The sequence below is a fragment of the Anoplopoma fimbria genome, chromosome 21 (genome assembly GCF_027596085.1).
Source record: "Anoplopoma fimbria isolate UVic2021 breed Golden Eagle Sablefish chromosome 21, Afim_UVic_2022, whole genome shotgun sequence".
NCBI classification, from domain to species: Eukaryota; Metazoa; Chordata; class Actinopteri; order Perciformes; family Anoplopomatidae; genus Anoplopoma; species Anoplopoma fimbria.
In genome coordinates this window covers 15,738,448-15,761,035 of record NC_072469.1, presented here as the reverse complement: position 1 = coordinate 15,761,035, position 22,588 = coordinate 15,738,448, and the positions used below count along the sequence as shown (strand labels likewise).

Below are 22,588 nucleotides of genomic sequence, written 5' to 3'. Positions count from 1 at the left end.
AGTATTGCATGTCAAAGAAAGTGCAGAAACTCACAGTTTAGCATGTAGAAAAGGTCATACTATTGCATGTCGAAAAGGTCATAGTATTGCATGTCGAAAAAAGTCATAGTCGTATTACAACTGTTGCGCTGCTGGTGTAGTGGTATCATGCAAGATTCCCATTCTTGCGACCCGGGTTCGATTCCCGGGCTGCGCATGGTTTTTGGGTGGCTGTAATTCACGAGTTAGAGCGTAGTTTGTTGAAAAAAGTCATAGTATAGCATGTCAAAGAAAGTGCAGAAACTCACAGTTTAGCATGTAGAAAAGGTCATACTATTGCATGTCGAAAAGGTCATAGTATTGCATGTCGAAAAAAGTCATAGTCATATTACCACTGTTGCGCTGCTGGTGTAGTGGTATCATGCAAGATTCCCATTCTTGCGACCCGGGTTCGATTCCCGGGCTGCGCATGGGTTTTTGGGACGGTTGTAGCTCACGAGGTAGAGCCTAGTTGTTTAAAAAAAGTCATTGTTTTGCGTGGATAAAAAAGTGAAAAAGAAGTCATAGTATAGCATGTCGAAAAGTTCATAGTATTGCATGTCGAAAAAGTCATTTTATAGCTTGTCGAAAAAAAAAGTCATAGTATATTACAACTGTTGAGCTGCTGGTGTCGTGGTATCGAGCAAGATTACCGGGCTGCGCACAGATTTTGGGGCAGTTGTAGCTCACGAGGTAGAGCCTAGTTTATTGAAAAAAGTCATAGTATTGCATGTCAAAAAAGGTCATAGTCGTATTACAACTGTTGCGCTGCTGGTGTAGTGGTATCATGCAAGATTCCCATTCTTGCGACCCGGGTTCGATTCCCGGGCTGCGCATGGGTTTTTGGGTGGCTGTAATTCACGAGTTAGAGCCTAGTTTGTTGAAAAAAGTCATAGTATAGCATGTCAAAGAAAGTGCAGAAACTCACAGTTTAGCATGTAGAAAAGGTCATAATATTGCATGTCGAAAAAGTCATAGTCATATTACCACTGTTGCGCTGCTGGTGTAGTGGTATCATGCAAGATTCCCATTCTTGTGACCCGGGTTCGATTCCCGGGCTGCGCACGGATTTTGGGACGGTTGTAGCTCACGAGGTAGAGCCTAGTTTGTTGAAAAAAGTCATAGTATTGCATGTCAAAGAAAGTGCAGAAACTCACAGTTTAGCATGTAGAAAAGGTCATACTATTGCATGTCGAAAAGGTCATAGTATTGCATGTCGAAAAAAGTCATAGTCGTATTACAACTGTTGCGCTGCTGGTGTAGTGGTATCATGCAAGATTCCCATTCTTGCGACCCGGGTTCGATTCCCGGGCTGCGCACGGATTTTGGGACGGTTGTAGCTCACGAGTTAGAGCCTAGTTTGTTGAAAAAAGTCATTGTTTTGCATGTGGATAAAAAAGTGAAAAAGAAGTCATAGTATAGCATGTCGAAAAGTTCATAGTATTGCATGTCGAAAAAAGTCATTTTATAGCTTGTCGAAAAAAAAAAAGTCATAGTATATTACAACTGTTGAGCTGCTGGTGTCGTGGTATCGAGCAAGATTACCGGGCTGCGCACAGATTTTGGGGCATTGTAGCTCACGAGGTAGAGCCTAGTTTATTGAAAAAAGTCATAGTATTGCATGTCAAAAAAAGTCATAGTCGTATTACAACTGTTGCGCTGCTGGTGTAGTGGTATCATGCAAGATTCCCATTCTTGCGACCCGGGTTCGATTCCCGGGCTGCGCATGGGTTTTTGGGTGGCTGTAATTCACGAGTTAGAGCCTAGTTTGTTGAAAAAAGTCATAGTATTGCATGTCAAAGAAAGTGCAGAAACTCACAGTTTAGCATGTGGAAAAGGTCATACTATTGCATGTCGAAAAGGTCATAGTATTGCATGTCGAAAAAAGTCATAGTCATATTACCACTGTTGCGCTGCTGGTGTAGTGGTATCATGCAAGATTCCCATTCTTGCGACCCGGGTTCGATTCCCGGGCTGCGCATGGGTTTTTGGGACGGTTGTAGCTCACGAGGTAGAGCCTAGTTGTTTGAAAAAAGTCATTGTTTTGCGTGGATAAAAAAGTGAAAAAGAAGTCATAGTATAGCATGTCGAAAAGTTCATAGTATTGCATGTCGAAAAAAGTCATTTTATAGCTTGTCGAAAAAAAGTCATAGTATATTACAACTGTTGCGCTGCTGGTGTAGTGGTATCATGCAAGATTCCCATTCTTGCGACCCGGGTTCGATTCCCGGGCTGCGCATGGGTTTTTGGGTGGTTGTAGCTCACGAGGTAGAGCCTAGTTTGTTGAAAAAATTCATAGTATTGCATGTCAAAGAAAGTGCAGAAACTCACAGTTTAGCATGTAGAAAAGGTCATACTATTGCATGTCGAAAAGGTCATAGTATTGCATGTCGAAAAAAGTCATAGTCATATTACCACTGTTGCGCTGCTGGTGTAGTGGTATCATGCAAGATTCCCATTCTTGCGACCCGGGTTCGATTCCCGGGCTGCGCACAGATTTTGGGATGGTTGTAGCTCACGAGGTAGAGCCTAGTTTGTTGAAAAAAGTCATAGTATAGCATGTCAAAGAAAGTGCAGAAACTCAAAGTCATATAGCATGTCGAAAAGGTCATAGTATTGCATGTCGAAAAAAGTCATAGTCATATTACCACTGTTGCGCTGCTGGTGTAGTGGTATCATGCAAGATTCCCATTCTTGCGACCCGGGTTCGATTCCCGGGCTGCGCACGTATTTTGGGACGGTTGTAGCTCACGAGTTAGAGCCTAGTTTGTTGAAAAAAGTCATTGTTTTGCGTGGATAAAAAAGTGAAAAAGAAGTCATAGTATAGCATGTCGAAAAGTTCATAGTATTGCATGTCGAAAAAAGTCATTTTATAGCTTGTCGAAAAAAAGTCATAGTATATTACAACTGTTGAGCTGCTGGTGTCGGGTATCGAGCAAGATTACCGGGCTGCGCACAGATTTTGGGGCAGTTGTAGCTCACGAGGTAGAGCCTAGTTTATTGAAAAAAGTCATAGTATTGCATGTCAAAAAAAGTCATAGTCGTATTACAACTGTTGCGCTGCTGGTGTAGTGGTATCATGCAAGATTCCCATTCTTGCGACCCGGGTTCGATTCCCGGGCTGTGCATGGATTTTTGGGTGGCTGTAATTCACGAGGTAGAGCGTAGTTTTTTGAAAAAAGTCATAGTATAGCATGTCAAAGAAAGTGCAGAAACTCACAGTTTAGCATGTAGAAAAGGTCATACTATTGCATGTCGAAAAGGTCATAGTATTGCATGTCGAAAAAAGTCATAGTCGTATTACAACTGTTGCGCTGCTGGTGTAGTGGTATCATGCAAGATTCCCATTCTTGCGACCCGGGTTCGATTCCCGGGCTGCGCACGGATTTTGGGACGGTTGTAGCTCACGAGTTAGAGCCTAGTTTGTTGAAAAAAGTCATAGTATTGCATGTCAAAGAAAGTGCAGAAACTCACAGTTTAGCATTTAGAAAAGGTCATACTATTGCATGTCGAAAAGGTCATAGTATTGCATTGTCATAGTATAGTCAAAAAAGGTCATAGTCGTATTACAACTGTTGCGCTGCTGGTGTAGTGGTATCATGCAAGATTCCCATTCTTGCGACCCGGGTTCGATTCCCGGGCTGCGCATGCGTTTTTGGGTGGCTGTAATTCACGAGGTAGAGCGTAGTTTGTTGAAAAAAGTCATAGTATAGCATGTCAAAGAAAGTGCAGAAACTCACAGTTTAGCATGTAGAAAAGGTCATACTATTGCATGTCGAAAAGGTCATAGTATTGCATGTCGAAAAAAGTCATAGTCATATTACCACTGTTGCGCTGCTGGTGTAGTGGTATCATGCAAGATTCCCATTCTTGCGACCCGGGTTAGATTCCCGGGCTGCGCATGGGTTTTTGGGACGGTTGTAGCTCACGAGGTAGAGCCTAGTTGTTTAAAAAAAGTCATTGTTTTGCGTGGATAAAAAAGTGAAAAAGAAGTCATAGTATAGCATGTCGAAAAGTTCATAGTATTGCATGTCGAAAAAAGTCATTTTATAGCTTGTCGAAAAAAAGTCATAGTATATTACAACTGTTGAGCTGCTGGTGTCGTGGTATCGAGCAAGATTACCGGGCTGCGCACAGATTTTGGGGCAGTTGTAGCTCACGAGGTAGAGCCTAGTTTATTGAAAAAAGTCATAGTATTGCATGTCAAAAAAGGTCATAGTCGTATTACAACTGTTGCGCTGCTGGTGTAGTGGTATCATGCAAGATTCCCATTCTTGCGACCCGGGTTCGATTCCCGGGCTGCGCATGGGTTTTTGGGTGGCTGTAATTCACGAGTTAGAGCCTAGTTTGTTGAAAAAAGTCATAGTATAGCATGTCAAAGAAAGTGCAGAAACTCACAGTTTAGCATGTAGAAAAGGTCATAGTATTGCATGTGCATGTCGAAAAAGTCATAGTCATATTACCACTGTTGCGCTGCTGGTGTAGTGGTATCATGCAAGATTCCCATTCTTGTGACCCGGGTTCGATTCCCGGGCTGCGCATGGATTTTGGGTGGTTGTAGCTCACGAGGTAGAGCCTAGTTTGTTGAAAAAAGTCATAGTATTGCATGTCAAAGAAAGTGCAGAAACTCACAGTTTAGCATGTAGAAAAGGTCATACTATTGCATGTCGAAAAGGTCATAGTATTGCATGTCGAAAAAAGTCATAGTCATATTACACTGTTGCGCTGCTGGTGTAGTGGTATCATGCAAGATTCCCATTCTTGCGACCCGGGTTCGATTCCCGGGCTGCGCACGTATTTTGGGACGGTTGTAGCTCACGAGTTAGAGCCTAGTTTGTTGAAAAAAGTCATTGTTTTGCGTGGATAAAAAAGTGAAAAAGAAGTCATAGTATAGCATGTCGAAAAGTTCATAGTATTGCATGTCAAAAAGTCATTTTATAGCTTGTCGAAAAAAAAAAGTCATAGTATATTACAACTGTTGAGCTGCTGGTGTCGTGGTATCGAGCAAGATTACCGGGCTGCGCACAGATTTTGGGGCAGTTGTAGCTCACGAGGTAGAGCCTAGTTTATTGAAAAAAGTCATAGTATTGCATGTCAAAAAAGTCATAGTCGTATTACAACTGTTGCGCTGCTGGTGTAGTGGTATCATGCAAGATTCCCATTCTTGCGACCCGGGTTCGATTCCCGGGCTGCGCATTGGTTTTTGGGTGGCTGTAATTCACGAGGTAGAGCGTAGTTTGTTGAAAAAAGTCATAGTATTGCATGTCAAAGAAAGTGCAGAAACTCACAGTTTAGCATGTGAAAAGGTCATACTATTGCATGTCGAAAAGGTCATAGTATTGCATGTCGAAAAAAGTCATAGTCATATTACCACTGTTGCGCTGCTGGTGTAGTGGTATCATGCAAGATTCCCATTCTTGCGACCCGGGTTCGATTCCCGGGCTGCGCATGGGTTTTTGGGACGGTTGTAGCTCACGAGGTAGAGCCTAGTTTGTTTGAAAAAAGTCATTGTTTTGCATGGATAAAAAAGTGAAAAAAAGTCATAGTATAGCATGTCGAAAAGTTCATAGTATTGCATGTCGAAAAAAGTCATTTTATAGCTTGTCGAAAAAAAGTCATAGTATATTACAACTGTTGCGCTGCTGGTGTAGTGGTATCATGCAAGATTCCCATTCTTGCGACCCGGGTTCGATTCCCGGGCTGCGCATGGGTTTTTGGGTGGTTGTAGCTCACGAGGTAGAGCCTAGTTTGTTGAAAAAAGTCATAGTATTGCATGTCAAAGAAAGTGCAGAAACTCACAGTTTAGCATGTAGAAAAGGTCATACTATTGCATGTCGAAAAGGTCATAGTATTGCATGTCGAAAAAAAAAGTCATAGTCATATTACCACTGTTGCGCTGCTGGTGTAGTGGTATCATGCAAGATTCCCATTCTTGCGACCCGGGTTCGATTCCCGGGCTGCGCACAGATTTTGGGATGGTTGTAGCTCACGAGGTAGAGCCTAGTTTGTTGAAAAAAGTCATAGTATAGCATGTCAAAGAAAGTGCAGAAACTCAGAGTATATAGCATGTCGAAAAGGTCATACTATTGCATGTCGAAAAAAGTCATAGTCATATTAAACTGTTGCGCTGCTGGTGTAGTGGTATCATGCAAGATTCCCATTCTTGCGACCCAGGTTCGATTCCCGGGCTGCGCAATTTTGGGACGGTTGTAGCTCACGAGTTAGAGCCTAGTTTGTTGAAAAAAGTCATTGTTTTGCGTGGATAAAAAAGTGAAAAAGAAGTCATAGTATAGCATGTCGAAAAGTTCATAGTATTGCATGTCGAAAAAAGTCATTTTATAGCTTGTCGAAAAAAAGTCATAGTATATTACAACTGTTGAGCTGCTGGTGTCGTGGTATCGAGCAAGATTACCGGGCTGCGCACAGATTTGCATTGTAGCTCACGAGGTAGAGCCTAGTTTATTGAAAAAAGTCATAGTATTGCATGTCAAAAAAAGTCATAGTCGTATTACAACTGTTGCGCTGCTGGTGTAGTGGTATCATGCAAGATTCCCATTCTTGCGACCCGGGTTCGATTCCCGGGCTGTGCATGGATTTTTGGGTGGCTGTAATTCACGAGGTAGAGCGTAGTTTTTTGAAAAAAGTCATAGTATAGCATGTCAAAGAAAGTGCAGAAACTCACAGTTTAGCATGTAGAAAAGGTCATACTATTGCATGTCGAAAAGGTCATAGTATTGCATGTCGAAAAAAGTCATAGTCGTATTACAACTGTTGCGCTGCTGGTGTAGTGGTATCATGCAAGATTCCCATTCTTGCGACCCGGGTTCGATTCCCGGGCTGCGCACGGATTTTGGGACGGTTGTAGCTCACGAGTTAGAGCCTAGTTTGTTGAAAAAAGTCATAGTATTGCATGTCAAAGAAAGTGCAGAAACTCACAGTTTAGCATTTAGAAAAGGTCATACTATTGCATGTCGAAAAGGTCATAGTATTGCATGTCGAAAAAAGTCATAGTATAGCAAGTCAAAAAAGGTCATAGTCGTATTACAACTGTTGCGCTGCTGGTGTAGTGGTATCATGCAAGATTCCCATTCTTGCGACCCGGGTTCGATTCCCGGGCTGCGCATGCGTTTTTGGGTGGCTGTAATTCACGAGGTAGAGCGTAGTTTGTTGAAAAAAGTCATAGTATAGCATGTCAAAGAAAGTGCAGAAACTCACAGTTTAGCATGTAGAAAAGGTCATACTATTGCATGTCGAAAAGGTCATAGTATTGCATGTCGAAAAAAGTCATAGTCATATTACCACTGTTGCGCTGCTGGTGTAGTGGTATCATGCAAGATTCCCATTCTTGCGACCCGGGTTAGATTCCCGGGCTGCGCATGGGTTTTTGGGACGGTTGTAGCTCACGAGGTAGAGCCTAGTTGTTTAAAAAAGTCATTGTTTTGCGTGGATAAAAAAGTGAAAAAGAAGTCATAGTATAGCATGTCGAAAAGTTCATAGTATTGCATGTCGAAAAAAGTCATTTTATAGCTTGTCGAAAAAAAGTCATAGTATATTACAACTGTTGAGCTGCTGGTGTCGTGGTATCGAGCAAGATTACCGGGCTGCGCACAGATTTTGGGGCAGTTGTAGCTCACGAGGTAGAGCCTAGTTTATTGAAAAAAGTCATAGTATTGCATGTCAAAAAAGGTCATAGTCGTATTACAACTGTTGCGCTGCTGGTGTAGTGGTATCATGCAAGATTCCCATTCTTGCGACCCGGGTTCGATTCCCGGGCTGCGCATGGGTTTTTGGGTGGCTGTAATTCACGAGTTAGAGCCTAGTTTGTTGAAAAAAGTCATAGTATAGCATGTCAAAGAAAGTGCAGAAACTCACAGTTTAGCATGTAGAAAAGGTCATAGTATTGCATGTCGAAAAAAGTCATAGTCATATTACCACTGTTGCGCTGCTGGTGTAGTGGTATCATGCAAGATTCCCATTCTTGTGACCCGGGTTCGATTCCCGGGCTGCGCACGGATTTTGGGACGGTTGTAGCTCACGAGGTAGAGCCTAGTTTGTTGAAAAAAGTCATAGTATTGCATGTCAAAGAAAGTGCAGAAACTCACAGTTTAGCATGTAGAAAAGGTCATACTATTGCATGTCGAAAAGGTCATAGTATTGCATGTCGAAAAAAGTCATAGTCATATTACCACTGTTGCGCTGCTGGTGTAGTGGTATCATGCAAGATTCCCATTCTTGCGACCCGGGTTCGATTCCCGGGCTGCGCACGGATTTTGGGACGGTTGTAGCTCACGAGTTAGAGCCTAGTTTGTTGAAAAAAGTCATTGTTTTGCGTGGATAAAAAAGTGAAAAAGAAGTCATAGTATAGCATGTCGAAAAGTTCATAGTATTGCATGTCGAAAAAAGTCATTTTATAGCTTGTCGAAAAAAAAAGTCATAGTATATTACAACTGTTGAGCTGCTGGTGTCGTGGTATCGAGCAAGATTACCGGGCTGCGCACAGATTTTGGGGCAGTTGTAGCTCACGAGGTAGAGCCTAGTTTATTGAAAAAAGTCATAGTATTGCATGTCAAAAAAAGTCATAGTCATATTACCACTGTTGCGCTGCTGGTGTAGTGGTATCATGCAAGATTCCCATTCTTGCGACCCGGGTTCGATTCCCGGGCTGCGCATGGGTTTTTGGGTGGCTGTAATTCACGAGTTAGAGCCTAGTTTGTTGAAAAAAGTCATAGTATTGCATGTCAAAGAAAGTGCAGAAACTCACAGTTTAGCATGTAGAAAAGGTCATACTATTGCATGTCGAAAAGGTCATAGTATTGCATGTCGAAAAAAGTCATAGTCATATTACCACTGTTGCGCTGCTGGTGTAGTGGTATCATGCAAGATTCCCATTCTTGCGACCCGGGTTCGATTCCCGGGCTGCGCATGGGTTTTTGGGTGGTTGTAGCTCACGAGGTAGAGCCTAGTTTGTTTGAAAAAAGTCATTGTTTTGCATGGATAAAAAAGTGAAAAAGAAGTCATAGTATAGCATGTCGAAAAGTTCATAGTATTGCATGTCGAAAAAGTCATTTTATAGCTTGTCGAAAAAAGTCATAGTATATTACAACTGTTGCGCTGCTGGTGTAGTGGTATCATGCAAGATTCCCATTCTTGCGACCCGGGTTCGATTCCCGGGCTGCGCATGGGTTTTTGGGTGGTTGTAGCTCACGAGGTAGAGCCTAGTTTGTTGAAAAAAGTCATAGTATTGCATGTCAAAGAAAGTGCAGAAACTCACAGTTTAGCATGTAGAAAAGGTCATACTATTGCATGTCGAAAAGGTCATAGTATTGCATGTCGAAAAAAGTCATAGTCATATTACCACTGTTGCGCTGCTGGTGTAGTGGTATCATGCAAGATTCCCATTCTTGCGACCCGGGTTCGATTCCCGGGCTGCGATGGATTTTGGGATGGTTGTAGCTCACGAGGTAGAGCCTAGTTTGTTGAAAAAAGTCATAGTATAGCATGTCAAAGAAAGTGCAGAAACTCACAGTTTAGCATGTAGAAAAGGTCATACTATTGCATGTCGAAAAGGTCATAGTATTGCATGTCGAAAAAAGTCATAGTCGTATTACAACTGTTGCGCTGCTGGTGTAGTGGTATCATGCAAGATTCCCATTCTTGCGACCCGGGTTCGATTCCCGGGCTGCGCACGTATTTTGGGACGGTTGTAGCTCACGAGTTAGAGCCTAGTTTGTTGAAAAAAGTCATTGTTTTGCGTGGATAAAAAAGTGAAAAAGAAGTCATAGTATAGCATGTCGAAAAGTTCATAGTATTGCATGTCGAAAAAGTCATTTTATAGCTTGTCGAAAAAAAAAGTCATAGTATATTACAACTGTTGAGCTGCTGGTGTCGTGGTATCGAGCAAGATTACCGGGCTGCGCACAGATTTTGGGGCATTGTAGCTCACGAGGTAGAGCCTAGTTTATTGAAAAAAGTCATAGTATTGCATGTCAAAAAAGTCATAGTCGTATTACAACTGTTGCGCTGCTGGTGTAGTGGTATCATGCAAGATTCCCATTCTTGCGACCCGGGTTCGATTCCCGGGCTGTGCATGGATTTTTGGGTGGCTGTAATTCACGAGGTAGAGCCTAGTTTGTTGAAAAAAGTCATAGTATTGCATGTCAAAGAAAGTGCAGAAACTCACAGTTTAGCATGTAGAAAAGGTCATAGTATTGCATGTCGAAAAGGTCATAGTATTGCATGTCGAAAAAAGTCATAGTCGTATTACAACTGTTGCGCTGCTGGTGTAGTGGTATCATGCAAGATTCCCATTCTTGCGACCCGGGTTCGATTCCCGGGCTGCGCACGGATTTTGGGACGGTTGTAGCTCACGAGGTTAGAGCCTAGTTTGTTGAAAAAAGTCATAGTATTGCATGTCAAAGAAAGTGCAGAAACTCACAGTTTAGCATTTAGAAAAGGTCATACTATTGCATGTCGAAAAGGTCATAGTATTGCATGTCGAAAAAAGTCATAGTATAGCAAGTCAAAAAAGGTCATAGTCGTATTACAACTGTTGCGCTGCTGGTGTAGTGGTATCATGCAAGATTCCCATTCTTGCGACCCGGGTTCGATTCCCGGGCTGCGCATGCGTTTTTGGGTGGCTGTAATTCACGAGGTAGAGCGTAGTTTGTTGAAAAAAGTCATAGTATAGCATGTCAAAGAAAGTGCAGAAACTCACAGTTTAGCATGTAGAAAAGGTCATACTATTGCATGTCGAAAAGGTCATAGTATTGCATGTCGAAAAAAGTCATAGTCATATTACCACTGTTGCGCTGCTGGTGTAGTGGTATCATGCAAGATTCCCATTCTTGCGACCCGGGTTAGATTCCCGGGCTGCGCATGGGTTTTTGGGACGGTTGTAGCTCACGAGGTAGAGCCTAGTTGTTTAAAAAAAGTCATTGTTTTGCGTGGATAAAAAAGTGAAAAAGAAGTCATAGTATAGCATGTCGAAAAGTTCATAGTATTGCATGTCGAAAAAAGTCATTTTATAGCTTGTCGAAAAAAAGTCATAGTATATTACAACTGTTGAGCTGCTGGTGTCGTGGTATCGAGCAAGATTACCGGGCTGCGCACAGATTTTGGGGCAGTTGTAGCTCACGAGGTAGAGCCTAGTTTATTGAAAAAAGTCATAGTATTGCATGTCAAAAAAGGTCATAGTCGTATTACAACTGTTGCGCTGCTGGTGTAGTGGTATCATGCAAGATTCCCATTCTTGCGACCCGGGTTCGATTCCCGGGCTGCGCATGGGTTTTTGGGTGGCTGTAATTCACGAGTTAGAGCCTAGTTTGTTGAAAAAAGTCATAGTATAGCATGTCAAAGAAAGTGCAGAAACTCACAGTTTAGCATGTAGAAAAGGTCATAGTATTGCATGTCGAAAAAAGTCATAGTCATATTACCACTGTTGCGCTGCTGGTGTAGTGGTATCATGCAAGATTCCCATTCTTGTGACCCGGGTTCGATTCCCGGGCTGCGCATGGATTTTTTGTAGCTCACGAGGTAGAGCCTAGTTTGTTGAAAAAAGTCATAGTATTGCATGTCAAAGAAAGTGCAGAAACTCACAGTTTAGCATGTAGAAAAGGTCATAATATTGCATGTCGAAAAAGTCATAGTCATATTACCACTGTTGCGCTGCTGGTGTAGTGGTATCATGCAAGATTCCCATTCTTGTGACCCGGGTTCGATTCCCGGGCTGCGCACGGATTTTGGGACGGTTGTAGCTCACGAGGTAGAGCCTAGTTTGTTGAAAAAAGTCATAGTATTGCATGTCAAAGAAAGTGCAGAAACTCACAGTTTAGCATGTAGAAAAGGTCATACTATTGCATGTCGAAAAGGTCATAGTATTGCATGTCGAAAAAAGTCATAGTCGTATTACAACTGTTGCGCTGCTGGTGTAGTGGTATCATGCAAGATTCCCATTCTTGCGACCCGGGTTCGATTCCCGGGCTGCGCATGGATTTTGGGACGGTTGTAGCTCACGAGTTAGAGCCTAGTTTGTTGAAAAAAGTCATTGTTTTGCGTGGATAAAAAAGTGAAAAAGAAGTCATAGTATAGCATGTCGAAAAGTTCATAGTATTGCATGTCGAAAAAAGTCATTTTATAGCTTGTCGAAAAAAAGTCATAGTATATTACAACTGTTGAGCTGCTGGTGTCGTGGTATCGAGCAAGATTACCGGGCTGCGCACAGATTTTGGGGCATTGTAGCTCAGGTAGAGCCTAGTTTATTGAAAAAAGTCATAGTATTGCATGTCAAAAAAGTCATAGTCGTATTACAACTGTTGCGCTGCTGGTGTAGTGGTATCATGCAAGATTCCCATTCTTGATACCTGGGTTTGATTCCCGGGCTGCGCATGGATTTTGGGATGGTTGTAGCTCACGAGTTAGAGCCTAGTTTGTTGAAAAAAGTCATTGTTTTGCGTGGATAAAAAAGTGAAAAAGAAGTCATAGTATAGCATGTCGAAAAGTTCATAGTATTGCATGTCGAAAAAAGTCATTTTATAGCTTGTCGAAAAAAAGTCATAGTATATTACAACTGTTGAGCTGCTGGTGTCGTGGTATCGAGCAAGATTACCGGGCTGCGCACAGAATTGTAGCTCACGAGGTAGAGCCTAGTTTATTGAAAAAGTCATAGTATTGCATGTCAAAAAAAGTCATAGTCGTATTACAACTGTTGCGCTGCTGGTGTAGTGGTATCATGCAAGATTCCCATTCTTGCGACCCGGGTTCGATTCCCGGGCTGTGCATGGATTTTTGGGTGGCTGTAATTCACGAGGTAGAGCTAGTTTTTTGAAAAAAGTCATAGTATAGCATGTCAAAAAAGTGCAGAAACTCACAGTTTAGCATGTAGAAAAGGTCATAGTATTGCATGTCGAAAAGGTCATAGTATTGCATGTTGAAAAAAGTCATAGTCATATTACCACTGTTGCGCTGCTGGTGTAGTGGTATCATGCAAGATTTCCATTTTTGCGACCCGGGTTCGATTCCCGGGCTGCGCACGGATTTTGGGACGGTTGTAGCTCACGAGTTAGAGCCTAGTTTGTTGAAAAAAGTCATAGTATTGCATGTCAAAGAAAGTGCAGAAACTCACAGTTTAGCATTTAGAAAAGGTCATACTATTGCATGTCGAAAAGGTCATAGTATTGCATGTCGAAAAAAGTCATAGTATAGCAAGTCAAAAAAGGTCATAGTCGTATTACAACTGTTGCGCTGCTGGTGTAGTGGTATCATGCAAGATTCCCATTCTTGCGACCCGGGTTCGATTCCCGGGCTGCGCATGCGTTTTTGGGTGGCTGTAATTCACGAGGTAGAGCGTAGTTTGTTGAAAAAAGTCATAGTATAGCATGTCAAAGAAAGTGCAGAAACTCACAGTTTAGCATGTAGAAAAGGTCATACTATTGCATGTCGAAAAGGTCATAGTATTGCTGTCGAAAAAAGTCATAGTCATATTACCACTGTTGCGCTGCTGGTGTAGTGGTATCATGCAAGATTCCCATTCTTGCGACCCGGGTTAGATTCCCGGGCTGCGCATGGGTTTTTGGGACGGTTGTAGCTCACGAGGTAGAGCCTAGTTGTTTAAAAAAAGTCATTGTTTTGCGTGGATAAAAAAGTGAAAAAGAAGTCATAGTATAGCATGTCGAAAAGTTCATAGTATTGCATGTCGAAAAAAGTCATTTTATAGCTTGTCGAAAAAAAAAAGTCATAGTATATTACAACTGTTGAGCTGCTGGTGTCGTGGTATCGAGCAAGATTACCGGGCTGCGCACAGATTTTGGGGCAGTTGTAGCTCACGAGGTAGAGCCTAGTTTATTGAAAAAAGTCATAGTATTGCATGTCAAAAAAGGTCATAGTCGTATTACAACTGTTGCGCTGCTGGTGTAGTGGTATCATGCAAGATTCCCATTCTTGCGACCCGGGTTCGATTCCCGGGCTGCGCATGGGTTTTTGGGTGGCTGTAATTCACGAGTTAGAGCCTAGTTTGTTGAAAAAAGTCATAGTATAGCATGTCAAAGAAAGTGCAGAAACTCACAGTTTAGCATGTAGAAAAGGTCATAGTATTGCATGTCATAGTATTGCATGTCGAAAAAAGTCATAGTCATATTACCACTGTTGCGCTGCTGGTGTAGTGGTATCATGCAAGATTCCCAAATTCCCGGGCTCGCATGGGTTTTTGGGTGGTTGTTTAGAGCCTAGTTTGTTGAAAAAATTCATAGTATTGCATGTCAAAGAAAGTGCAGAAACTCACAGTTTAGCATGTAGAAAAGGTCATAGTATTGCATGTCGAAAAAAGTCATAGTCATATTACCACTGTTGCGCTGCTGGTGTAGTGGTATCATGCAAGATTCCCATTCTTGTGACCCGGGTTCGATTCCCGGGCTGCGCACGGATTTTGGGTGGTTGTAGCTCACGAGGTAGAGCCTAGTTTGTTGAAAAAAGTCATAGTATTGCATGTCAAAGAAAGTGCAGAAACTCACAGTTTAGCATGTAGAAAAGGTCATACTATTGCATGTCGAAAAGGTCATAGTATTGCATGTCGAAAAAAGTCATAGTCATATTACAACTGTTGCGCTGCTGGTGTAGTGGTATCATGCAAGATTCCCATTCTTGCGACCCGGGTTCGATTCCCGGGCTGCGCACGTATTTTGGGACGGTTGTAGCTCACGAGTTAGAGCCTAGTTTGTTGAAAAAAGTCATTGTTTTGCGTGGATAAAAAAGTGAAAAAGAAGTCATAGTATAGCATGTCGAAAAGTTCATAGTATTGCATGTCGAAAAAAGTCATTTTATAGCTTGTCGAAAAAAAAAAGTCATACTATATTACAACTGTTGAGCTGCTGGTGTCGTGGTATCGAGCAAGATTACCGGGCTGCGCACAGATTTTGGGGCATTGTAGCTCACGAGGTAGAGCCTAGTTTATTGAAAAAAGTCATAGTATTGCATGTCAAAAAAAGTCATAGTCGTATTACAACTGTTGCGCTGCTGGTGTAGTGGTATCATGCAAGATTCCCATTCTTGCGACCCGGGTTCGATTCCCGGGCTGCGCATGGATTTTTGGGTGGCTGTAATTCACGAGGTAGAGCCTAGTTTGTTGAAAAAAGTCATAGTATAGCATGTCAAAGAAAGTGCAGAAACTCACAGTTTAGCATGTAGAAAAGGTCATAGTATTGCATGTCGAAAAAAGTCATAGTATTGCACTGTTGCTGCTGGTGTCGTGGTATCATGCAAGAAGATTACCGGGCTGCGCACAGATTTTGGGGCATTGTAGCTCACGAGGTCTAGTTTATTGAAAAAAGTCATAGTATTGCATGTCAAAAAAAGTCATAGTCGTATTACAACTGTTGCGCTGCTGGTGTAGTGGTATCATGCAAGATTCCCATTCTTGCGACCCGGGTTCGATTCCCGGGCTGTGCATGGGTTTTGGGTGGCTGTAATTCACGAGGTAGAGCGTAGTTTTTGAAAAAAGTCATAGTATAGCATGTCAAAAAAAGTGCAGAAACTTACAGTTTAGCATGTAGAAAAGGTCATAGTATTGCATGTCGAAAAAAGTCATAGTCATATTACCACTGTTGCGCTGCTGGTGTAGTGGTATCATGCAAGATTCCCATTCTTGTGACCCGGGTTCGATTCCCGGGCTGCGCACGGATTTTGGGACGGTTGTAGCTCACGAGGTAGAGCCTAGTTTGTTGAAAAAAGTCATAGTATTGCATGTCAAAGAAAGTGCAGAAACTCACAGTTTAGCATGTAGAAAAGGTCATACTATTGCATGTCGAAAAGGTCATAGTATTGCATGTCGAAAAAAGTCATAGTATATTACAACTGTTGCGCTGCTGGTGTAGTGGTATCATGCAAGATTCCCATTCTTGCGACCCGGGTTCGATTCCCGGGCTGCGCACGGTTTTTGGGTGGTTGTAGGTCACGAGTTAGAACCTAGTTTGTTGAAAAAAGTCATAGTATTGCATGTCAAAGAAAGTGCAGAAACTCACAGTTTAGCATTTAGAAAAGGTCATACTATTGCATGTCGAAAAGGTCATAGTATTGCATGTCGAAAAAAGTCATAGTCATATTACCACTGTTGCGCTGCTGGTGTAGTGGTATCATGCAAGATTCCCATTCTTGCGACCCGGGTTCGATTCCCGGGCTGCGCATGGGTTTTTGGGACGGTTGTAGCTCACGAGGTAGAGCCTAGTTGTTTGAAAAAAGTCATTGTTTTGCGTGGATAAAAAAGTGAAAAAGAAGTCATAGTATAGCATGTCGAAAAGTTCATAGTATTGCATGTCGAAAAAAGTCATTTTATAGCTTGTCGAAAAAAAGTCATAGTATATTACAACTGTTGCGCTGCTGGTGTAGTGGTATCATGCAAGATTCCCATTCTTGCGACCCGGGTTCGATTCCCGGGCTGCGCATGGGTTTTTGGGTGGTTGTAGCTCACGAGGTAGAGCCTAGTTTGTTGAAAAAAGTCATAGTATTGCATGTCAAAGAAAGTGCAGAAACTCACAGTTTAGCATGTAGAAAAGGTCATACTATTGCATGTCGAAAAGGTCATAGTATTGCATGTCGAAAAAAGTCATAGTCATATTACCACTGTTGCGCTGCTGGTGTAGTGGTATCATGCAAGATTCCCATTCTTGCGACCCGGGTTCGATTCCCGGGCTGCGCATGGGTTTTTGGGATGGTTGTAGCTCACGAGGTAGAGCCTAGTTTGTTGAAAAAAGTCATAGTATAGCATGTCAAAGAAAGTGCAGAAACTCACAGTTTAGCATGTAGAAAAGGTCATACTATTGCATGTCGAAAAAAGTCATAGTATAGCAAGTCGAAAACAATTTATATTATTGCATGTTGAAAAAAGTCATAGTCATATTACCACTGTTGCGCTGCTGGTGTAGTGGTATCATGCAAGATTCCCATTCTTGCGACCCGGGTTCGATTCCCGGGCTGCGCACGGATTTTGGGACGGTTGTAGCTCACGAGTTAGAGCCTAGTTTGTTGAAAAAAGTCATAGTATTGCATGTCAAAGAAAGTGCAGAAACTCACAGTTTAGCATTTAGAAAAGGTCATACTATTGCATGTCGAAAAGGTCATAGTATTGCATGTCGAAAAAAGTCATAGTATAGCAATTCAAAAAAGGTCATAGTCGTATTACAACTGTTGCGCTGCTGGTGTAGTGGTATCATGCAAGATTCCCATTCTTGCGACCCGGGTTCGATTCCCGGGCTGCGCATGCGTTTTTGGGTGGCTGTAATTCACGAGGTAGAGCGTAGTTTGTTGAAAAAAGTCATAGTATAGCATGTCAAAGAAAGTGCAGAAACTCACAGTTTAGCATGTAGAAAAGGTCATACTATTGCATGTCGAAAAGGTCATAGTATTGCATGTCGAAAAAAGTCATAGTCATATTACCACTGTTGCGCTGCTGGTGTAGTGGTATCATGCAAGATTCCCATTCTTGCGACCCGGGTTCGATTCCCGGGCTGCGCATGGGTTTTTGGGACGGTTGTAGCTCACGAGGTAGAGCCTAGTTGTTTGAAAAAAGTCATTGTTTTGCGTGGATAAAAAAGTGAAAAAGAAGTCATAGTATAGCATGTCGAAAAGTTCATAGTATTGCATGTCGAAAAAAGTCATTTTATAGCTTGTCGAAAAAAGTCATAGTATATTACAACTGTTGAGCTGCTGGTGTCGTGGTATCGAGCAAGATTACCGGGCTGCGCACAGATTTTGGGGCAGTTGTAGCTCACGAGGTAGAGCCTAGTTTATTGAAAAAAGTCATAGTATTGCATGTCAAAAAAGGTCATAGTCGTATTACAACTGTTGCGCTGCTGGTGTAGTGGTATCATGCAAGATTCCCATTCTTGCGACCCGGGTTCGATTCCCGGGCTGCGCATGGGTTTTTGGGTGGCTGTAATTCACGAGTTAGAGCCTAGTTTGTTGAAAAGTCATAGTCATAGTATAGCATGTCAAAGAAAGTGCAGAAACTCACAGTTTAGCATGTAGAAAAGGTCATAGTATTGCATGTCGAAAAAAGTCATAGTCATATTACCACTGTTGCGCTGCTGGTGTAGTGGTATCATGCAAGATTCCCATTCTTGTGACCCGGGTTCGATTCCCGGGCTGCGCACGGATTTTGGGACGGTTGTAGCTCACGAGGTAGAGCCTAGTTTGTTGAAAAAAGTCATAGTATTGCATGTCAAAGAAAGTGCAGAAACTCACAGTTTAGCATGTAGAAAAGGTCATACTATTGCATGTCGAAAAGGTCATAGTATTGCATGTCGAAAAAAAAAGTCATAGTCATATTACCACTGTTGCGCTGCTGGTGTAGTGGTATCATGCAAGATTCCCATTCTTGCGACCCGGGTTCGATTCCCGGGCTGCGCACGGATTTTGGGACGGTTGTAGCTCACGAGTTAGAGCCTAGTTTGTTGAAAAAAGTCATAGTATTGCATGTCAAAGAAAGTGCAGAAACTCACAGTTTAGCATTTAGAAAAGGTCATACTATTGCATGTCGAAAAGGTCATAGTATTGCATGTCGAAAAAGTCATAGTATAGCATGTCGAAAAAAGGTCATAGTCGTATTACAACTGTTGCGCTGCTGGTGTAGTGGTATCATGCAAGATTCCCATTCTTGCGACCCGGGTTCGATTCCCGGGCTGCGCATGGGTTTTTGGGTGGCTGTAATTCACGAGGTAGAGCGTAGTTTGTTGAAAAAAGTCATAGTATAGCATGTCAAAGAAAGTGCAGAAACTCACAGTTTAGCATGTAGAAAAGGTCATACTATTGCATGTCGAAAAGGTCATAGTATTGCATGTCGAAAAAAGTCATAGTCATATTACCACTGTTGCGCTGCTGGTGTAGTGGTATCATGCAAGATTCCCATTCTTGCGACCCGGGTTCGATTCCCGGGCTGCGCATGGGTTTTTGGGACGGTTGTAGCTCACGAGGTAGAGCCTAGTTGTTTAAAAAAAGTCATTGTTTTGCGTGGATAAAAAAGTGAAAAAGAAGTCATAGTATAGCATGTCGAAAAGTTCATAGTATTGCATGTCGAAAAAGTCATTTTATAGCTTGTCGAAAAAAAGTCATAGTATATTACAACTGTTGAGCTGCTGGTGTCGTGGTATCGAGCAAGATTACCGGGCTGCGCACAGATTTTGGGGCAGTTGTAGCTCACGAGGTAGAGCCTAGTTTATTGAAAAAAGTCATAGTATTGCATGTCAAAAAAGGTCATAGTCGTATTACAACTGTTGCGCTGCTGGTGTAGTGGTATCATGCAAGATTCCCATTCTTGCGACCCGGGTTCGATTCCCGGGCTGCGCATGGGTTTTTGGGTGGCTGTAATTCACGAGGTAGAGCGTAGTTTGTTGAAAAAAGTCATAGTATAGCATGTCAAAGAAAGTGCAGAAACTCACAGTTTAGCATGTAGAAAAGGTCATAATATTGCATGTCGCATGTCGAAAAAATCATAGTCATATTACCACTGTTGCGCTGCTGGTGTAGTGGTATCATGCAAGATTCCCATTCTTGTGACCCGGGTTCGATTCCCGGGCTGCGCACGGATTTTGGGTGGTTGTAGCTCACGAGGTAGAGCCTAGTTTGTTGAAAAAAGTCATAGTATTGCATGTCAAAGAAAGTGCAGAAACTCACAGTTTAGCATGTAGAAAAGGTCATACTATTGCATGTCGAAAAGGTCATAGTATTGCATGTCGAAAAAAGTCATAGTCATATTACCACTGTTGCGCTGCTGGTGTAGTGGTATCATGCAAGATTCCCATTCTTGCGACCCGGGTTCGATTCCCGGGCTGCGCATGGGTTTTTGGGACGGTTGTAGCTCACGAGGTAGAGCCTAGTTTGTTGAAAAAAGTCATTGTTTTGCGTGGATAAAAAAGTGAAAAAGAAGTCATAGTATAGCATGTCGAAAAGTTCATAGTATTGCATGTCGAAAAAAGTCATTTTATAGCTTGTCGAAAAAAAAAAGTCATACTATATTACAACTGTTGAGCTGCTGGTGTCGTGGTATCGAGCAAGATTACCGGGCTGCGCACAGATTTTGGGGCATTGTAGCTCACGAGGTAGAGCCTAGTTTATTGAAAAAAGTCATAGTATTGCATGTCGAAAAGGTCATAGTCGTATTACAACTGTTGCGCTGCTGGTGTAGTGGTATCATGCAAGATTCCCATTCTTGCGACCCGGGTTCGATTCCCGGGCTGTGCATGGATTTTTGGGTGGCTGTAATTCACGAGGTAGAGCGTAGTTTTTTGAAAAAAGTCATAGTATAGCATGTCAAAAAAGTGCAGAAACTTACAGTTTAGCATGTAGAAAAGGTCATAGTATTGCATGTCGAAAAAAGTCATAGTATATTGCATGTTGCGCTGCTGGTGTAATGCAAGATTACCGGGCTGCGCACAGATTCATGGGGCATTGTAGCTCACGAGGTAGAGCCTAGTTTATTGAAAGTCATAGTATTGCATGTCGAAAAAAGTCATAGTCGTATTACAACTGTTGCGCTGCTGGTGTAGTGGTATCATGCAAGATTCCCATTCTTGCGACCCGGGTTCGATTCCCGGGCTGTGCATGGATTTTTGGGTGGCTGTAATTCACGAGGTAGAGCGTAGTTTTTTGAAAAAAGTCATAGTATAGCATGTCAAAAAAAGTGCAGAAACTTACAGTTTAGCATGTAGAAAAGGTCATAGTATTGCATGTCGAAAAGGTCATAGTATTGCATGTCGAAAAAAGTCATAGTCATATTACCACTGTTGCGCTGCTGGTGTAGTGGTATCATGCAAGATTCCCATTCTTGTGACCCGGGTTCGATTCCCGGGCTGCGCACGGATTTTGGGACGGTTGTAGCTCACGAGGTAGAGCCTAGTTTGTTGAAAAAAGTCATAGTATTGCATGTCAAAGAAAGTGCAGAAACTCACAGTTTAGCATTTAGAAAAGGTCATACTATTGCATGTCGAAAAGGTCATAGTATTGCATGTCGAAAAAAGTCATAGTCATATTACCACTGTTGCGCTGCTGGTGTAGTGGTATCATGCAAGATTCCCATTCTTGCGACCCGGGTTCGATTCCCGGGCTGCGCATGCGTTTTTGGGTGGCTGTAATTCACGAGGTAGAGCGTAGTTTGTTGAAAAAAGTCATAGTATAGCATGTCAAAGAAAGTGCAGAAACTCACAGTTTAGCATGTAGAAAAGGTCATACTATTGCATGTCGAAAAGGTCATAGTATTGCATGTCGAAAAAAGTCATAGTCGAAAACAATTTATAGTATTGCATGTCGAAAAAGTCATAGTCATATTACCACTGTTGCGCTGCTGGTGTAGTGGTATCATGCAAGATTCCCATTCTTGCGACCCGGGTTCGATTCCCGGGCTGTGCATGGATTTTTGGGTGGCTGTAATTCACGAGGTAGAGCGTAGTTTTTGAAAAAAGTCATAGTATAGCATGTCAAAAAAGTGCAGAAACTTACTTAGCATGTAGAAAAGGTCATAGTATTGCATGTCGAAAAAAGTCATAGTCATTTTACCACTGTTGCGCTGCTGGTGTAGTGGTATCATGCAAGATTCCCATTCTTGCGACCCGGGTTCGATTCCCGGGCTGCGCACGGATTTTGGGAAGTTGTAGCTCACGAGGTAGAGCCTAGTTTGTTGAAAAAAGTCATAGTATTGCATGTCAAAGAAAGTGCAGAAACTCACAGTTTAGCATGTAGAAAAGGTCATACTATTGCATGTCGAAAAGGTCATAGTATTGCATGTCGAAAAAAGTCATAGTCGTATTACAACTGTTGCGCTGCTGGTGTAGTGGTATCATGCAAGATTCCCATTCTTGCGACCCGGGTTCGATTCCCGGGCTGCGCATGGGATTTTGGGACGGTTGTAGCTCACGAGTTAGAGCCTAGTTTGTTGAAAAAAGTCATTGTTTTGCGTGGATAAAAAAGTGAAAAAGAAGTCATAGTATAGCATGTCGAAAAGTTCATAGTATTGCATGTCGAAAAAGTCATTTTATAGCTTGTCGAAAAAAAGTCATAGTATATTACAACTGTTGAGCTGCTGGTGTCGTGGTATCGAGCAAGATTACCGGGCTGCGCACAGATTTTGGGGCAGTTGTAGCTCACGAGGTAGAGCCTAGTTTATTGAAAAAAGTCATAGTATTGCATGTCAAAAAAGGTCATAGTCGTATTACAACTGTTGCGCTGCTGGTGTAGTGGTATCATGCAAGATTCCCATTCTTGCGACCCGGGTTCGATTCCCGGGCTGCGCATTGGTTTTTGGGTGGCTGTAATTCACGAGGTAGAGCGTAGTTTGTTGAAAAAAGTCATAGTATAGCATGTCAAAGAAAGTGCAGAAACTCACAGTTTAGCATGTAGAAAAGGTCATACTATTGCATGTCGAAAAGGTCATAGTATTGCATGTCGAAAAAAGTCATAGTCGTATTACAACTGTTGCGCTGCTGGTGTAGTGGTATCATGCAAGATTCCCATTCTTGTGACCCGGGTTCGATTCCCGGGCTGCGCACGGATTTTGGGACGGTTGTAGCTCACGAGGTAGAGCCTAGTTTGTTGA

At 42.4% G+C, this 22,588-nt stretch overlaps 51 non-coding genes across 51 annotated transcripts; all 51 read left to right on the top strand.

Moving 5' to 3' along the window:
* Positions 1-1,012: 1,012 nt before the first annotated feature.
* trnag-ccc (transfer RNA glycine (anticodon CCC)) lies at positions 1,013-1,083 on the top strand. The gene has a single exon. It is a non-coding gene; the product is annotated as a tRNA-Gly (tRNA).
* Positions 1,084-4,253: 3,170 nt separating this feature from the next.
* Positions 4,254-4,324, top strand: trnag-ccc (transfer RNA glycine (anticodon CCC)). Its single transcript has one exon. It is a non-coding gene; the product is annotated as a tRNA-Gly (tRNA).
* A 164-nt stretch (positions 4,325-4,488) lies between these two features.
* trnag-ccc (transfer RNA glycine (anticodon CCC)) lies at positions 4,489-4,559 on the top strand. The gene has a single exon. It is a non-coding gene; the product is annotated as a tRNA-Gly (tRNA).
* A 181-nt stretch (positions 4,560-4,740) lies between these two features.
* Positions 4,741-4,811, top strand: trnag-ccc (transfer RNA glycine (anticodon CCC)). The gene has a single exon. It is a non-coding gene; the product is annotated as a tRNA-Gly (tRNA).
* A 332-nt stretch (positions 4,812-5,143) lies between these two features.
* trnag-ccc (transfer RNA glycine (anticodon CCC)) lies at positions 5,144-5,214 on the top strand. The gene has a single exon. It is a non-coding gene; the product is annotated as a tRNA-Gly (tRNA).
* A 182-nt stretch (positions 5,215-5,396) lies between these two features.
* On the top strand, positions 5,397-5,467 carry trnag-ccc (transfer RNA glycine (anticodon CCC)). Its single transcript has one exon. It is a non-coding gene; the product is annotated as a tRNA-Gly (tRNA).
* A 187-nt stretch (positions 5,468-5,654) lies between these two features.
* trnag-ccc (transfer RNA glycine (anticodon CCC)) lies at positions 5,655-5,725 on the top strand. The gene has a single exon. It is a non-coding gene; the product is annotated as a tRNA-Gly (tRNA).
* Positions 5,726-5,911: 186 nt separating this feature from the next.
* trnag-ccc (transfer RNA glycine (anticodon CCC)) lies at positions 5,912-5,982 on the top strand. The gene has a single exon. It is a non-coding gene; the product is annotated as a tRNA-Gly (tRNA).
* Positions 5,983-6,791: 809 nt separating this feature from the next.
* Positions 6,792-6,862, top strand: trnag-ccc (transfer RNA glycine (anticodon CCC)). The gene has a single exon. It is a non-coding gene; the product is annotated as a tRNA-Gly (tRNA).
* Positions 6,863-7,070: 208 nt separating this feature from the next.
* Positions 7,071-7,141, top strand: trnag-ccc (transfer RNA glycine (anticodon CCC)). Its single transcript has one exon. It is a non-coding gene; the product is annotated as a tRNA-Gly (tRNA).
* A 586-nt stretch (positions 7,142-7,727) lies between these two features.
* Positions 7,728-7,798, top strand: trnag-ccc (transfer RNA glycine (anticodon CCC)). Its single transcript has one exon. It is a non-coding gene; the product is annotated as a tRNA-Gly (tRNA).
* A 159-nt stretch (positions 7,799-7,957) lies between these two features.
* trnag-ccc (transfer RNA glycine (anticodon CCC)) lies at positions 7,958-8,028 on the top strand. Its single transcript has one exon. It is a non-coding gene; the product is annotated as a tRNA-Gly (tRNA).
* Positions 8,029-8,211: 183 nt separating this feature from the next.
* trnag-ccc (transfer RNA glycine (anticodon CCC)) lies at positions 8,212-8,282 on the top strand. Its single transcript has one exon. It is a non-coding gene; the product is annotated as a tRNA-Gly (tRNA).
* A 334-nt stretch (positions 8,283-8,616) lies between these two features.
* Positions 8,617-8,687, top strand: trnag-ccc (transfer RNA glycine (anticodon CCC)). Its single transcript has one exon. It is a non-coding gene; the product is annotated as a tRNA-Gly (tRNA).
* A 183-nt stretch (positions 8,688-8,870) lies between these two features.
* trnag-ccc (transfer RNA glycine (anticodon CCC)) lies at positions 8,871-8,941 on the top strand. Its single transcript has one exon. It is a non-coding gene; the product is annotated as a tRNA-Gly (tRNA).
* Positions 8,942-9,126: 185 nt separating this feature from the next.
* Positions 9,127-9,197, top strand: trnag-ccc (transfer RNA glycine (anticodon CCC)). Its single transcript has one exon. It is a non-coding gene; the product is annotated as a tRNA-Gly (tRNA).
* Positions 9,198-9,633: 436 nt separating this feature from the next.
* trnag-ccc (transfer RNA glycine (anticodon CCC)) lies at positions 9,634-9,704 on the top strand. Its single transcript has one exon. It is a non-coding gene; the product is annotated as a tRNA-Gly (tRNA).
* A 585-nt stretch (positions 9,705-10,289) lies between these two features.
* trnag-ccc (transfer RNA glycine (anticodon CCC)) lies at positions 10,290-10,360 on the top strand. Its single transcript has one exon. It is a non-coding gene; the product is annotated as a tRNA-Gly (tRNA).
* A 209-nt stretch (positions 10,361-10,569) lies between these two features.
* trnag-ccc (transfer RNA glycine (anticodon CCC)) lies at positions 10,570-10,640 on the top strand. Its single transcript has one exon. It is a non-coding gene; the product is annotated as a tRNA-Gly (tRNA).
* A 587-nt stretch (positions 10,641-11,227) lies between these two features.
* trnag-ccc (transfer RNA glycine (anticodon CCC)) lies at positions 11,228-11,298 on the top strand. The gene has a single exon. It is a non-coding gene; the product is annotated as a tRNA-Gly (tRNA).
* A 159-nt stretch (positions 11,299-11,457) lies between these two features.
* Positions 11,458-11,528, top strand: trnag-ccc (transfer RNA glycine (anticodon CCC)). Its single transcript has one exon. It is a non-coding gene; the product is annotated as a tRNA-Gly (tRNA).
* Positions 11,529-11,679: 151 nt separating this feature from the next.
* Positions 11,680-11,750, top strand: trnag-ccc (transfer RNA glycine (anticodon CCC)). The gene has a single exon. It is a non-coding gene; the product is annotated as a tRNA-Gly (tRNA).
* A 183-nt stretch (positions 11,751-11,933) lies between these two features.
* trnag-ccc (transfer RNA glycine (anticodon CCC)) lies at positions 11,934-12,004 on the top strand. The gene has a single exon. It is a non-coding gene; the product is annotated as a tRNA-Gly (tRNA).
* A 971-nt stretch (positions 12,005-12,975) lies between these two features.
* trnag-ucc (transfer RNA glycine (anticodon UCC)) lies at positions 12,976-13,046 on the top strand. Its single transcript has one exon. It is a non-coding gene; the product is annotated as a tRNA-Gly (tRNA).
* Positions 13,047-13,254: 208 nt separating this feature from the next.
* trnag-ccc (transfer RNA glycine (anticodon CCC)) lies at positions 13,255-13,325 on the top strand. The gene has a single exon. It is a non-coding gene; the product is annotated as a tRNA-Gly (tRNA).
* A 589-nt stretch (positions 13,326-13,914) lies between these two features.
* On the top strand, positions 13,915-13,985 carry trnag-ccc (transfer RNA glycine (anticodon CCC)). Its single transcript has one exon. It is a non-coding gene; the product is annotated as a tRNA-Gly (tRNA).
* A 375-nt stretch (positions 13,986-14,360) lies between these two features.
* Positions 14,361-14,431, top strand: trnag-ccc (transfer RNA glycine (anticodon CCC)). Its single transcript has one exon. It is a non-coding gene; the product is annotated as a tRNA-Gly (tRNA).
* Positions 14,432-14,613: 182 nt separating this feature from the next.
* Positions 14,614-14,684, top strand: trnag-ccc (transfer RNA glycine (anticodon CCC)). Its single transcript has one exon. It is a non-coding gene; the product is annotated as a tRNA-Gly (tRNA).
* A 334-nt stretch (positions 14,685-15,018) lies between these two features.
* Positions 15,019-15,089, top strand: trnag-ccc (transfer RNA glycine (anticodon CCC)). Its single transcript has one exon. It is a non-coding gene; the product is annotated as a tRNA-Gly (tRNA).
* Positions 15,090-15,613: 524 nt separating this feature from the next.
* trnag-ccc (transfer RNA glycine (anticodon CCC)) lies at positions 15,614-15,684 on the top strand. Its single transcript has one exon. It is a non-coding gene; the product is annotated as a tRNA-Gly (tRNA).
* A 182-nt stretch (positions 15,685-15,866) lies between these two features.
* trnag-ccc (transfer RNA glycine (anticodon CCC)) lies at positions 15,867-15,937 on the top strand. Its single transcript has one exon. It is a non-coding gene; the product is annotated as a tRNA-Gly (tRNA).
* Positions 15,938-16,119: 182 nt separating this feature from the next.
* trnag-ccc (transfer RNA glycine (anticodon CCC)) lies at positions 16,120-16,190 on the top strand. Its single transcript has one exon. It is a non-coding gene; the product is annotated as a tRNA-Gly (tRNA).
* A 187-nt stretch (positions 16,191-16,377) lies between these two features.
* trnag-ccc (transfer RNA glycine (anticodon CCC)) lies at positions 16,378-16,448 on the top strand. Its single transcript has one exon. It is a non-coding gene; the product is annotated as a tRNA-Gly (tRNA).
* A 183-nt stretch (positions 16,449-16,631) lies between these two features.
* On the top strand, positions 16,632-16,702 carry trnag-ccc (transfer RNA glycine (anticodon CCC)). Its single transcript has one exon. It is a non-coding gene; the product is annotated as a tRNA-Gly (tRNA).
* Positions 16,703-16,913: 211 nt separating this feature from the next.
* Positions 16,914-16,984, top strand: trnag-ccc (transfer RNA glycine (anticodon CCC)). The gene has a single exon. It is a non-coding gene; the product is annotated as a tRNA-Gly (tRNA).
* Positions 16,985-17,192: 208 nt separating this feature from the next.
* On the top strand, positions 17,193-17,263 carry trnag-ccc (transfer RNA glycine (anticodon CCC)). Its single transcript has one exon. It is a non-coding gene; the product is annotated as a tRNA-Gly (tRNA).
* Positions 17,264-17,446: 183 nt separating this feature from the next.
* On the top strand, positions 17,447-17,517 carry trnag-ccc (transfer RNA glycine (anticodon CCC)). The gene has a single exon. It is a non-coding gene; the product is annotated as a tRNA-Gly (tRNA).
* Positions 17,518-17,849: 332 nt separating this feature from the next.
* trnag-ccc (transfer RNA glycine (anticodon CCC)) lies at positions 17,850-17,920 on the top strand. Its single transcript has one exon. It is a non-coding gene; the product is annotated as a tRNA-Gly (tRNA).
* Positions 17,921-18,083: 163 nt separating this feature from the next.
* Positions 18,084-18,154, top strand: trnag-ccc (transfer RNA glycine (anticodon CCC)). The gene has a single exon. It is a non-coding gene; the product is annotated as a tRNA-Gly (tRNA).
* A 186-nt stretch (positions 18,155-18,340) lies between these two features.
* On the top strand, positions 18,341-18,411 carry trnag-ccc (transfer RNA glycine (anticodon CCC)). Its single transcript has one exon. It is a non-coding gene; the product is annotated as a tRNA-Gly (tRNA).
* Positions 18,412-18,619: 208 nt separating this feature from the next.
* trnag-ccc (transfer RNA glycine (anticodon CCC)) lies at positions 18,620-18,690 on the top strand. The gene has a single exon. It is a non-coding gene; the product is annotated as a tRNA-Gly (tRNA).
* Positions 18,691-18,873: 183 nt separating this feature from the next.
* On the top strand, positions 18,874-18,944 carry trnag-ccc (transfer RNA glycine (anticodon CCC)). The gene has a single exon. It is a non-coding gene; the product is annotated as a tRNA-Gly (tRNA).
* A 332-nt stretch (positions 18,945-19,276) lies between these two features.
* Positions 19,277-19,347, top strand: trnag-ccc (transfer RNA glycine (anticodon CCC)). Its single transcript has one exon. It is a non-coding gene; the product is annotated as a tRNA-Gly (tRNA).
* Positions 19,348-19,512: 165 nt separating this feature from the next.
* Positions 19,513-19,583, top strand: trnag-ccc (transfer RNA glycine (anticodon CCC)). The gene has a single exon. It is a non-coding gene; the product is annotated as a tRNA-Gly (tRNA).
* A 182-nt stretch (positions 19,584-19,765) lies between these two features.
* trnag-ccc (transfer RNA glycine (anticodon CCC)) lies at positions 19,766-19,836 on the top strand. Its single transcript has one exon. It is a non-coding gene; the product is annotated as a tRNA-Gly (tRNA).
* A 949-nt stretch (positions 19,837-20,785) lies between these two features.
* On the top strand, positions 20,786-20,856 carry trnag-ccc (transfer RNA glycine (anticodon CCC)). Its single transcript has one exon. It is a non-coding gene; the product is annotated as a tRNA-Gly (tRNA).
* Positions 20,857-21,039: 183 nt separating this feature from the next.
* Positions 21,040-21,110, top strand: trnag-ccc (transfer RNA glycine (anticodon CCC)). The gene has a single exon. It is a non-coding gene; the product is annotated as a tRNA-Gly (tRNA).
* A 449-nt stretch (positions 21,111-21,559) lies between these two features.
* trnag-ccc (transfer RNA glycine (anticodon CCC)) lies at positions 21,560-21,630 on the top strand. Its single transcript has one exon. It is a non-coding gene; the product is annotated as a tRNA-Gly (tRNA).
* Positions 21,631-21,812: 182 nt separating this feature from the next.
* trnag-ccc (transfer RNA glycine (anticodon CCC)) lies at positions 21,813-21,883 on the top strand. Its single transcript has one exon. It is a non-coding gene; the product is annotated as a tRNA-Gly (tRNA).
* A 332-nt stretch (positions 21,884-22,215) lies between these two features.
* trnag-ccc (transfer RNA glycine (anticodon CCC)) lies at positions 22,216-22,286 on the top strand. Its single transcript has one exon. It is a non-coding gene; the product is annotated as a tRNA-Gly (tRNA).
* A 183-nt stretch (positions 22,287-22,469) lies between these two features.
* trnag-ccc (transfer RNA glycine (anticodon CCC)) lies at positions 22,470-22,540 on the top strand. Its single transcript has one exon. It is a non-coding gene; the product is annotated as a tRNA-Gly (tRNA).
* Positions 22,541-22,588: the final 48 nt, after the last annotated feature.